We start from the raw sequence: 13839 nt of genomic DNA on the forward strand, positions 1-13839 counted from the left end.
CTGTTCTGTCCACTGACCTTGTTCCTTAGGGCTTTGGAGCCTCCGTCTCCTGTGAATTAGAGCTTTCACAGTCGACCCTCCACATCAACGTCCACTTCTCATTTCTATTATGTCATCATTGGAGGTATGGAATCTTTAGTTTCAAATTAAATGTATAAGTAAAATGGTAACACTTTCAAATAAGGTTCCATTTGTTAACATTAGTTAACAACATTAGTTAACGTGAAATAAAAATGAACAATACTTTTACAGCATTTATTATCCATGGATAATGTTAATTGTAGCATACAGTAATATTATTTTTAAATAAAATGTTTTATATTTAATGCACTTTGAACTAAAATGAACTAACAATAACTTTTTTAACAAAGATCAATACATTCTGTAGAAATATATTGTTTGTTGTTAGTTTGTGATACCTTATCCAATAAATAATGTCAGTGAATTAAACCTTATTGTGAATTGTTACCATTAAAATCTTTAATACATTTTGTGCACTTACAAACCATTTTATATATTTTATTTAGGGAGTGACATTTTTTTGTATTTTTCAACAAATGGCTTAGTACAGTAAGGCATTCCCTCCATAGGGTTTTTCCATAGTGACAGCAGATAGTGTTTCATAGTGTTTATTCCCTGACCATTGTTCTTACCTCAAAACACATTCACTTGACCACATAGCCATCATCAAACCATATTTGAGATGGAGCATGTTGATCTGCTCATCAGACCTGATACGGGAACTTTTTTTGATGAAAGGGAATATTCAACATGATTTGGACATATGCAGAATAATTCAAAACACATGCTGTTTGAAAATCAACTGTTTTAAAGACATTCTTCATCATCATAAAAATAGTGTGTTATGCTTGATTGTTTTCAAGTGGAGCTTTACAAGTAGAGGGTACAATCTCAGGTATGCAATAGAAATTACATCTAGTTTATGCTCCAGACAACAATGTGCTTGATTATAATTGAAAATAAAAAGACAAAAAAAAAAACAAATTCAGCTGTAAAGGCTGTTTTTTTTGTTGTTTTTTTTTTTTTTACCAGAAAAGGTGTATTGTGTCATTTCTGTGCCTTTAGAATAGAACCAAATAGAATTGCAGAAATAAAAATTAAAAGTTCACCCAAAAATTGACATTATCCCATAATTTACTCACCCTCAAGCCATCCTAGTATTATATGACTTTCTTCTTTCAGCCAAACGCTTTTAACAAAGTTCAGAATATGTTTCTACAACTGGATCTGGCTTTAAATGCAAATAAGAGCAAGTTTATGTTATTCACAAATGCAAAGAGCAATCTGCACATAAGTCCTCCAATTGTCACTCTTCAAGGGGCAGAAATTGAAAGAGTTAAATCTTTTAAATATTTAGGTATTTTAGTTGATGACAGTCTTAGTTTTAAAGGACATGTTGAACAATTGGTTAGGAAACTGAGACTGAAAATTGGTTTTTATTTTAGAAATAGGCTATGTTTTTCTTTCAATGCAAAAAAGAAACTTGTAGCTGCAACATTTACACCCATTCTGGATTATGGTGACCTCATTTATATGAATGCCCCGACCCAAGTATTGAAACCACTGGACTCTGTTTACCATGCCGCATTGAGGTTTATCACAAACTGTAAGCCTCGCACACACCACTGTGAACTTTACACACGTGTGGGCTGGACAGCACTGGAGAATCGTAGACTCAGTCATATATGTTTATTTATAAGGGTATTCTGCGTCTGCTCCCCTCATATCTGTGTGAATATATTCAACCAAAAGGAGCTGGACTGTATTCTTTACGTTCACAAGACTCACTGCTAATGTCTGTACCAAGTGTCCGCACTGAAGCGGGTAAGGTGGCATTTCACTATTCTGCCCCCACAACATGGAACAACTTACAAAAATTCTGGAAATTAAAGGAACTGGTTTCAATAGGCCAGTTTAAACTTTTGCTCAAAAGTTTGGAAATGAAATCTATGGTTTGTAAATGTTTTTAAATAGTCTTATGAAATTGTTATGAAATTGTTTGTAATGTACTAGATTGTTGTGATCTGTGCCGCTGTCTTGGCCAGGACTCCCTTGAAAAAGAGATTAGTAATCTCAACGGGATTTTCGTGGTTAAATAAAGTTTTAATAATAATAATAATAATAATCAGATTTATATTAAAAAAATATGCTTTTTTTGGGCTTCAAAATCTAAGGTACCATTCATTCCGATTATAAAGCTTGGAAGAGCCAGGATATATTTTATTATAACTCTGATTATGAGGGTGAGTAAATTATGAGATAATTAAAATTTTTGGGTGAACTAACCCAGAAGTTTGTATTTTCTGTGACAGTAGTGACACCAAATGGAATTACAAAAATAAACAAAGTTTTCAACAGCTTTCCAAATACGATCCTTGTCTGCTGTTGTTCAAACAGTCCGATAGTCCCACCCCCAATTCAAACCATTGGTTGAGTAATGTTGTTGGGTGGGGTCTAAGCAGGTCACTCAAAACAATCAGGAATTGTTTTAGTGCCACAGAAGCTGGGTTTCCATTGAAATGTTTAGCATTAAAGCACATTTTAAAAGTCGAAAAATCGAATTCGAATTCACGAATTGTAGAATGAACCCAGATGCAGACAGTAGGAAATTACAAAAATCCTTTATTTAGGGAAAAAAGTAACACACTGGGTGAAAAAAAACATAAAAAGCCCAGTGAAGCCAAATCTCTCAGAAAAATCAAAAACCTGTAAGAGGGCAAAACTAAGTAAAGAAACAAAAAACAGGACCAGCAGACAAGACTCAGAATGATTAGAAGAGCAACTAGACGAGAGGAATGAAACCGCACAGAACAAAGCACACAAGGGCAATATAAACGCTGTGTCTCGTTTTAAAGGCTGTGTGTTAGGTAGGATGCATCTTTTGAATGCTGCAGTATACAATGTCCTCCTTTAAACAAGTATCGTTTAAACGAGACGGCCTGCATAGGACAAATGGAAACAGAACGTAACATGGTTGCTATGACAGCACGCCACTCTGTAACAAGCACGAGCTCTTCGAGTGAGAGGGGAACAAAGTCCCTTTGGAAAGGAATGTTTAATGATTATTATACAGGTGTACTTTTAGTCTATAATACTTTATTTTAATTATATATTACTATAATTATACATATTATATACTCTGCACCTGTCTACTGAGGTACTTCAACTTGGGAATTAACATTACTTGCATTTGAACGTCATATTTCGAGCAAATTGGCGTAATTTTATTTAGACAAATGATGTCCATTTCCGTTGAGCAAAGAATTCTGGGTTGTGAGTGCCCATGAATATATACCTCATGCATCCTCCAAATTCCTGTGAAAGAAGGTCACATTTGAAGGTCGCATTCGGAGTGTCCTAGTTGCTTTTCTGAAACGAAACAGCCTCTATGACGTATGCGGCCGTCAAATGTGACCTCCGGAGGACACAGATTTCGAAACGAGACACAGCCAAAGAGGAAAATCAAGAGGCAACCGAGGGGGGCAGGTGATGGACATGAACTGCTAATGAGGGAAACGAGGGGGCGGAGTTACAGTTAAGACTGTACAGACATGAGTGCACATGGCAATGAGAAAACACAAATTCAAGTGCACTCACACAATACTAGTGTCAGGATACAGACACAAAAACTATAAACAAGACCAACCGAAGTGGCAGAATCCCGACACAACCAAAACTCAACTAGAGAGTCGGGATCTTGACAGCCTGCCTTGTCTTGATTGAACAGCTGAATGACCTCCTTGCTTCGGGGAGAGTTTTATTTACAGGATTTGATCAATTGTACCTTGTTTTATTAAATGCTGCCAGGATACCCCACAGAATAAGTGTTCTGTGATATAATAAAGGCTGAAATGGATTAGATGCCGAACGCCACCAGCCTTCGCAGGACTGTTCAGGCGGATTGTGAGAACCCATTTAAAAGACCAGCTGTGTTTTAAACACTTCCAAATGCAAAGGGTATGCACAATTTTTTTTGCCAAGGTCGGACCTTGCATTGGGCCAGTCACATCAAGCATCACACATTTATATGCATCAACTTGCATGAATGGCCAAAACATGTAATTGTTTTGCGAATAAACTGTTTCCATCGCCTTAATGTGTATTTTAACTAATGCAAAACTCTAGTAAATCCACTTCCTCTAAGCACATTAAATTCTAAGCAAATTAAGCTGGGATAGAAGAAAGTATTTTAACAATAAAAAAGTTACTAACTTCAGTTTAATTAATTCAATAAATTAAACTGACAGCCTTGTAACTAATGTAGGATTATTATAGGACATATTTTTCTCTTGACATAATCACAAGTCATAAGTAAATCACCAAATCCCATTATACAAATAGAAATACTGTATAAAGGGCTTCAGGTAGGAATTCTTGGGCCCGGTACAAAATGCATTCAGTGGTCTTTGTGGACAGTCACATCAATGTGCGCTACCCGGGCATATTTCACATCTCCATGTTTATATCCGCATCTCCCTCTGAACGTTTTTTAGATGAGCTATACAAGTGGATCTCAACCCTGTTCCTGGAGGCCCCCCAACATTGCATATTTAGTATATCTCCCTACTCTGACACAGCCAGATCAGGTCTTCAGTCTCCACTAATGAGCTGATGAGTTGAATCAGGTGTGACTGATTAGGGAGTTATCTAAAATTTGTAGTGTTGGAGGGCAACCAGGTACAGGGTTAAGAACCACTGCGCTATATAATATGGAATAGCCCCCACCCACCCCCTACTCCGGGCTCCCCTCAAGCCTGGGACTGGGACAAAAGGTCCAGTTGTACCCCCTTATCGGTGGCCCTAATGGTATATGTAGTGTACCCAGAGTACACAGTCTGTTCCCCATTTCCTTCCAATCCTAGTCAAAGATTGTAGATTAGGAAGGTCTATAGGTGGGGAGATATTTATATTTCCCACAGTTACATTGTTGCGCAAACATAAGCCTTATCTCTTGATGATCTAGGAGTGCTAAATCAAACAGCATGGATTTTCCATGATGTATTAGCTTCAACATCAATTTAGTCTTCCATCTCTTTATCATGAAATGATATGTATCATGAAAATAAGGCTTTCGCTTGCATCGTTGCACATAGTGGACATTATCAGAAAGGCATTCTCTGTCTGAATCATTTATATTGTCAAAGGTGCTGAAGAAGTTACTCATTTAAATCTTAAATCAGATATGATAGGAAAATGTATAGACCATGCACTTTTTACCCTCCTCAGACAGCCACAACTCAATTAAATTGTGTGTTGTACTTCTAGTGTCTCAATACATTTTCTAATATTGAACCTTATAAATAGTTACATACATTTTATAATAATAAATTTCTTCAAGGTTGACCTCTATAATTTACACAACTTGTCTCAGTTGTAATACATTTGTTTCTCCAAAGAGGGGACTGGGTTTAAGCCCACATTATTTGTCCTTTTTTTTCACACAGTATACTGTTATGCAATGGCTCAGATTAATTCAAAGCAAATAATTTATGCATAGGATTCTTCCATTGTTAAGCCCGGGTCCCCTGGAAAAAGCTTTTGCAAATAAACAATTTTATGTAATCAATTTATGGTGCTGTGGGAATATTATTTTAATTTCCTTTCAATGGGCTTCTGCTGGTGCACTGCATGAAGACAACTCATAGGCATCCAGCCACAGCCTGTACCCTGCAACATGTCAATTTTATGATGATGAAGCTTGCCATAAAGAGCATAGCAATACTATGCAGATGGTTTGCATGTGACATCCTTTTAGCTGTCTGTCTAAGCATGTTCCATTTTACATCCTGAATATAAACCAGTCTTTGTTTTACAAAAGGCCTCGTTGCATTCCATTTCTCTGGATTTTACCTTGATATTCCGTTTATCTTCAGAGGTTATGTGAGTGATGCGGCTCACCCACAGCTTTTTAGAACATAGCCTGAAAGAGCTGGTCCTTTTCATGTGAGCCATTCAAAATCTAACACCTGCCACTGTAAGGTTTTCAACACTAATGCTTTCAAAGTACACTCAACACCTATGATCTCTGCTGGCCAAATACACTCAGTAGAGTTGCACGGCGTGACAAATGTGGCTTCATTACTTGGCCTTGTTTCAAAGCATCCTGTCTGAGTACATTTGTAATAGTATCATGGAGTATGAGCAGGCAGATTTATAAAACAGAAGATAATGGATGCGGACTGTAAAATATCTACTAACCTACTTTAGGCCCCCTATTTGTTAATGTGGTCATGATAATGCTGTAATGGAGAGCTTAGGGTTAGAGTCTTGTTTTTAGGGGACACATTTTACATTTTGTAAATGTTATTAATATATTTGATTTTTCTCCCTGAGGTCCACTTATTATGGTATAAATGTTTTTGTGTGATACATTTTTTTCCACCCTCTCTCTAACCCTTAAATTCAGGGACTAAAAGCAAAATGTTTTTCATTTTGGTTCATTCGTTCAGAGCAAGCAATGTATTTTTTCGTTCCGGTTGAAAAGTTCAGCATTATCAAATCTGTATTAATGTGTCATATCTAACAATAATTCAGTGAAGACTTTCTGAATTATGGAAAGAGACAAATGGAAAAGATGAAATTATGTTTTCCTTATATCTGAATTAGCCATGCATGTATATGTAGTAATTATACATAGTTGTTAAAAAGGTCTTCATTCACAGAATGAACAATTTGGCAAAGAAATGTGTGATGCAGCCGTTTCCTTCAGGTTCAAAGCACACGTTTAATTTTTTCGGGCAGCATGAAGTGGCGTAGTTCCAAAATTATATTGTGATAAACTGTTAGGCCTTTAGTTTCATGAAAAAAATATATAATAGATAGAATTGGTTTGCAGCATTTATGATTAACAGTTTTACTCTGGAACATTTTAAATTCACTTTTTACAGTTATAGGTTACGTTCTGCAAATAATTTCGTTTTTAATCCCTGGTTAAAATTAAACAGGCTGTTTTTGATGCTTTGCCTTTATGACTTCTAACCAAAATGATCTCGGAGAAATTGACATGTTGCTTCTGAATGTTTATGGTCTGAAAATGTACCCAATTCTGACGAATTATTAACAAGTGCCATTCCCCATCATACATTTTTTCATCAATTGCAATCATTTGGCATTACTGATGCAATAACCTCAGACTCACAGGTTCTGGTCCCATGTACAGCAGGAAATAATCATATTCACATATACAATGGTGAGCATGATTCTGTGGTTGTGTGTGCACTCCACTGAAGTTTAAGGTTGGGATATGGGTTAGATGGTCGGGTTAATAAAATATCCAATTTACAGCTAAAAATACGCCTCGCTTTTGGTGCCACTCAGTGAACATTTCACCTGTAAACTGGAGCTCACATATGCCCATACATTAAGCATCCCTTTCAGCTCTGGTCATTGAAGACAGTCGTTTAAATTTTGAAACACTGACTGAACAGCAGAACTTTCGACTTTCTGTCACCAAATTCACAGTTACATTGTTCTCATGGAGACCAGAAAGCAGCATATTGTGAGAAAACTGTTTATTGCAAGAAAGTAACGTTCCGGTTTACATGCACTGTATAAGCAGTGTACTCATTACTCCCGTATACATGCGGCTCGCAACCTGTAGTGGAACTGTGCTGCAATAGTGGTTTCCCTCTCATGTTAAACTCTGGGATTTCCCAAATGTACGATCGGAATATGCGAACGTGAGGGACTATCAATATTTTACAATGGTGTGTATATATCGGTATAGTTTGTAGTTTGTAGTTTATGTGTTGAATCGGTAGAGTTTGTTGTGTATGTGTTGACTTCTTTCTGTTGTGTTGCGTTGTTGTTGGGCTTCATCATTTCACGTCTGTTCAAGCACATGCACACTCTTCAAAAACATCATTATGTTTTTACCTGGCCACATGAAGCTGCATCCTGGAGGAGAAACCTAGGTGTTATAAACCACTTTCCCTTAATCCGTTAAATGCCATAAATGCCGTAAGTGTATCAGCATTCTCGTTTAGATGACATTTCAGAAGGTTTTTTTCTGCAAAAACCCTGGAATTAACTGTTTTCTTAAGTGCATGTAAACGTGGTCAGTGCAAATATTTTGATGTAATACCCTCTTGATATGTGAAATGAGCAACATTGCTTTTTTGCGCTAAGACTGGGTTCAAAAGTCACTTTGTTCTAATAATGTGATCCTTTGAAATGATATATATAGTGGCAGTCAGGAACAAGGCACAGTTTGGCATATTTTCCTACATTTCAGTCTTATTCTGGTGTTCTGAAATAATAATCTATCAAACTTTCTCCTTATTACTTCATTTTGATGGGGCGTGGCAAGATTCTGAACATCCAATAGGTATTGTTGACATGTAAATGTGGACGATGTGTTCATTTGGTCAAATGTATTAATCTATCTGACGTCAGAAAATTGCAGAAGTAACGAACGTGTTGTTTTTGTAGTTTCAATAAATGGTTTTATTAAAACAATTTATTCAGTCAGAATTGGAGTACCATGGCTTACATATCTTTGTGGGTGTTTAAGGTATACTCCTTAGACAATTGTACAGTGAATATATATGATTGGGGTTGTGGCTGTATTAAAATTGTAATCAAACTGATTTTAACCATGTTTCTGTAGTCATATAAACATTGGGCATTATAGTCCATTGAACAATGATACAAATGAATCAAATGTCCCTTCTTCTGGCAGATTTTGAAGGAAATTACTTGTCAAAGCATTTGCTAAAAGTCTAAACAAAACATTTGGACTGAGATAAAAACCTGCCATAAAGGTGAAAATGGGGCTTAGCAGAAATTCATGCTGGCACGTTTAAGAGCAGTGCTTGCCTTCCTGTTCGGAACGCATTTCTGTTTTTTTTTTCTTAAGGCAAAAGTGGTTGTTGTAAACATGAACTAACAATGAACAATTGTGTTTTAATTAACTAACATTAGCAAAGATTAATATTTGCTGTAAAAATATATTGTTCATTGTTTGTTTATGATACCTAGTGCATTAACTTATGTTAATGAATGGAACCTTATTGTAAAGTGTTACCAATGTTTGTAGCTGAATTTAGACCGGTAGTACTACTCTCTTCTACTGTAATTTAAAAGTGAATTGTGTCATTTTTGTATTTTTTATTATTTGAATGCCTTCAATCCCATCTTATTATCGTTTTCCTTTTAATATCTAAATAATGCTCCCAATGACAGCTCCTCTGTTCAAAATTATTTACCTTCTATACTTATGCTGTATATCCAACTTGGCAATAGACACTCTCATTTTTCAGATTTCAATGCCAGCAGTAAGAGTTGACAACACCTGTAATGATCAGGCCACAAGTTCTGTAATGAACACGTGTGCTGTAAGCTACTGCACAAACCCCCTCACAGCAAATTTGTATTAATTGCCCATTATTTGTAGTGTAACAGTGTGATACATGCTCTCATTTTAACAAAAAAGACATCGTTATTTAGGTGGTATGTTATGTCTGGTTGCTTTTTTAAATGCAAAATGTAAAACTTTTGAAGAGAAAAAAGAATGAATTTAAACAATTGTTCTGCTCCTCTGATCCTACAAAACAACAACATTGATAACAGCTCATATTGTATTTCCACTCAAAAAAAAAATCAAACATGGTTTGACTTGGATTGATTTTCTCTTCTCTTTTTTCAATCTTATTTTCAATGCATCTTTTTTATTTATTTTAACTGATCAATGAATGTTCTAGCAAATCCATGTAATTGGAAGTTTGTTTAGCTGTCTTCAGAAAGGAAAACTGCATGCAAATTTGCCATGCCTGTTATCATTATTTTCTATCAGGCACTCAGCAAGAACATTCCACACAGAATACATTTTTTATACTTTAAAGAAATTGGGAATTTATCAATACACAAGAAACTTATGCCATAAAATCATTCTTAATGCTGTTTATATATATATATATATATATATATATATATATATATATATACATTTATATACTGTATATATATATATATATATATATATATATATATATATATATATATATATGTTAAATGCAATGTTCCTTCAAGTAAGGGTCTTCATACAAGATTGCAGTGGCATGCTGTTGATCTGATGTTAAACAGCATTAGGAACAACTAGTGTAATCAGCCAATCATGATGCAGGTTAGGAGCTTCAGTTTATGCTCACATCAACCATCAGAATGGGGATTTCGACCGTTGCATGATTTCGACCGTTGCATGATTGTTGGTACCAGACGGGCTGGTTTGAGTATTTCTGTAACTGCTGATATCCTGGAATTTTCTTGCACAACAGACTCTAGAGTTTAATCAGAATGGTACCAAAAACAAAAAACATCCAGTGAGCGGCAGTTCTGTGGACTGAGATGCCTTTTTCATAAGAGAGAGCTCAACAGAGCATTGCCAGACAGGTTTGACCTCACAGAAAGGTTATGGTTACTCAGATAACCACTCTGTAAAATTGTAGTGAGCAGAATAGCATCTCAAAATGCACTACATGTCAATCCTTGAGGCAGATGTGCTGCAAATGCAGAGGACCATGTCTGGAACTTTATTAGGACTATAGTGTTCCTGATAAAGTATTCAGTGAGTGTATATGTGCAGCATATAGACTGATGAGCCAAAACAACATGACCATCCACCTAATATGCTGTTGGTCCTCCATGTGCCACCAAAACAGCGCCGACCAGCTGAGGCATGGACTCCTGAAGGTGTCTTGTGATATCTGGCACCACGACATTAGTTGCAGACAGGGCTGGACTGGGAAGAAAAATCGGCTGTCCTTTTCTGCATATTAGGCAAAGATGCAAAGATCTTTAGGTAGGTGGCTCGTGTAAAAATTGACATCCACATGAATGGACTTACCCAGGGTTTCCCAGCAGAACATTTCCAACAGCATCACACTCCCTCCACCGGCTTGTCGTCTTCCCACAGTGCATCCTGGTGCCATCACATCCCCAGGTAAATGGCACACAAATACACAGCCATCCACGTTATGTAAAAGAAAATGGGATTCACCAGACCAGGCGATCTTCTTCCACTGCTCCAGTTCCAACACTCACTTGTCCATTGTAGGCACTTTCAACATGGACAGGGGTCATCATGGGCATTCTGACCAGTCCGCAGCTACACAGACCCATATGCAGCGATCCACTGCGTGTTGTGACACATTCCTCCTATAACCATCATTAAAATGATCGGTGACTTGTGCCACAGTAGACCTTCTGTCAGTGTGCATCAGATGAGATAGCCTTGGATGCCCAACTCCCTGTTGCCGGTTTGTGGTTTGTTCCTCCTCAGACCATTGTCAGTAGGTTCTCGCCACTGCTGACTAGGAGCACCCCACAAGCATTGCCATTTCAGAGATTCTTAGACCCAGTTGTCTGGACAAAACAATTTGGCCCTGTCAAAGTCACTCAGGTCCAAGAAGTTGGATGTTCTCAAAGTGCTGTATCAAAGCACATTAATAGAAAGTTAAGTGGAAGGGAAAAGTGTGGAAGAAAAAGGTGCACAAGCAGCAGGGATGACCTTAGCCTGGAGAGGATTGTCAGGAAAAGGCCATTCAAATGTGTGGGGGAGCGTCACATGGAGTGGACTGAGGTTGGAGTTACTGCATCAAGAGCCACCACACACAGACGGGTCCTGGACATGGGCTTCAAATGTCAAACGTCTTACCTGGGCTAAAGAAAAAAAGAACTGGTCTGTTGCTCAGTGGTCCAAAGTCCTCTTTTCTGATGAGAGCAAATTTTGCATCTCATTTGGAAACCAAGGTCCCAGAGTCTGGACGAAGAATGGAGAGGCACACAATCCAAGATGCTTGAAGTCCAGTGTGAAGTTTCCACAGTCTGTGTTGGTTTGTCAGTGTTGAGCCATGTCATCGGCTGGTGTTGGTCCACTGTGCTTTATTAAGTCCAGAGTCAACGCAGCCGTCTACCGGGACATTTTAGAGCACTTCATGCTTCCTTCAGCAGACAAGCTTTATGGAGATGCTGACTTCATTTTCCAGCAGGACTTGGCACCTGCCCACACTGCCAAAAGTACCAAAACCTGGTTCAATGACCATGGTATTACTGTGCTTGATTGGCCAGCAAACTCGCCTGACCTGAACCCCATAGAGAATCTATGGGGCATTGCCAAGAGAAAGATGAGAGACATGAGACCAAACAATGCAGAAGAGCTGAAGGCCGCTATTGAAGCATCTTGGTCTTCCATAACACCTCAGCAGTGCCACAGGCTGATAGCATCCATGCCACGCCGCATTGAGGCAGTACTTAATGCAAAAGGGGCCCAAACCAAGTACTGAGTACATATGCATGATTATACTTTTCAGAGGGCCGACATTTCTGTATTTAAAATCCTTTTTTTTATTGATTTCATGTAATATTCTAATTTTCTGAGATTCTGAATTTGGGGTTTTCATAAGCTGTAAGCCATAATCATCAAAATTATATCAAATAAAGGCTTGAAATATCTTACTTTGCTTGTAATGAATCTATATAATATATTAGTTTCACCTTTTAAGTTGAATTACTGAAATTAATGAACTTTTGCACGATATTCTAATTTTTCGAGTTTCACCTGTAAAAGGGTGTAAATCTATTGTTTTATTGTATGTAGGCACGGTTTATGTTATTTTAATTATTAACATACAATTATGTTAAAAATTGCACATGGTCCCATTTCAAATAAAGAACTAATAATAATAATAATAATGTTGAGAGTGTGAAACCTTTATAATGTGTCCCCCGGAGTCAATTCAGTCATGGACACCCCACAACAGCGCTTCCCTGTCAGTTAAAACATTATAGAGAAAGGAGCTCTTATCTCTCTATTTGATGTACAAAACAAGCCCAAATGAAACTTGTGATAGAAATCAAGTATTTTCAGCAGGGACTAATAACGGTTAAAGGAACAAAAAATAAAACTGAAAACAAACAACATTTTTAGCAGATTGAATCCGGAACAAAGTGATTTACAATTGTTCCAGAGTGAAAACTTTATTTTTAAATAATGATAACCAGTGGTTTAGTTCCAATAATTTTTTCATGAAAGCAAAGGCCATATGGTTTATCACAGTCAATTTTTGAAAAACATATTTTCTTTTTAGTCCCTGATTTTCAGCCTGTGGAATGCGCATTTTAATTACCATTGAATCATGCTAGGTCTTGTCTATCACTTCGCTTTTCCCATGGAGTTCAAGGCGACGCTGGATGCTGGCTTAGACACTATACGCGAATCATGAACACAGCATCACGATTGCTGTAGGAACGCTTATACTCAAAGTGTACTGGCAGATTGATATTGTGGACGATGAGAGTTTAAGAGATTTAATGGCCATTGCAATGAATACTAAAACTATGGGGACTAAAGCCATCTTTACACAACAAAGGTAGCACAGAAGATGCATCTGATGTGGCAGTTAAGTGCATTTTCACAGAGCAGGAATAAATGCATTTACACAGCAGTTGCAAATGCATAAATAATGTTATGAGACTAATATTTTAAATGTAAAATTATGAATATAGAAATGTTAAAAGAATGAAATTATGAATGAATACTCAACCTATGGAGACTAATTCTTTCAATAAGTCAACCTCCCAATTAGACTTTGGAAAACGTTTAATGTTACTTGAATTGGTGATGAATTCTGTCTTTACAGTGTTGAAGGCTGTGTTTGGAAAATGTTATATTGTTTGTTTTCTTTCCTAAAATGGAAATATATGCATTTTGACAGGAAAATAAGTATCTATGGTGTCAAATTTGTGATAAAGCATGACAAATTAAAAACAGAAATGTGATTAAAAAATGTAATCAACTGACAGCCCTAATATACACTCACC

Source organism: Xyrauchen texanus, chromosome 7, assembly GCF_025860055.1.
Source record: "Xyrauchen texanus isolate HMW12.3.18 chromosome 7, RBS_HiC_50CHRs, whole genome shotgun sequence".
In the NCBI taxonomy this organism is placed as follows: domain Eukaryota; kingdom Metazoa; phylum Chordata; class Actinopteri; order Cypriniformes; family Catostomidae; genus Xyrauchen; species Xyrauchen texanus.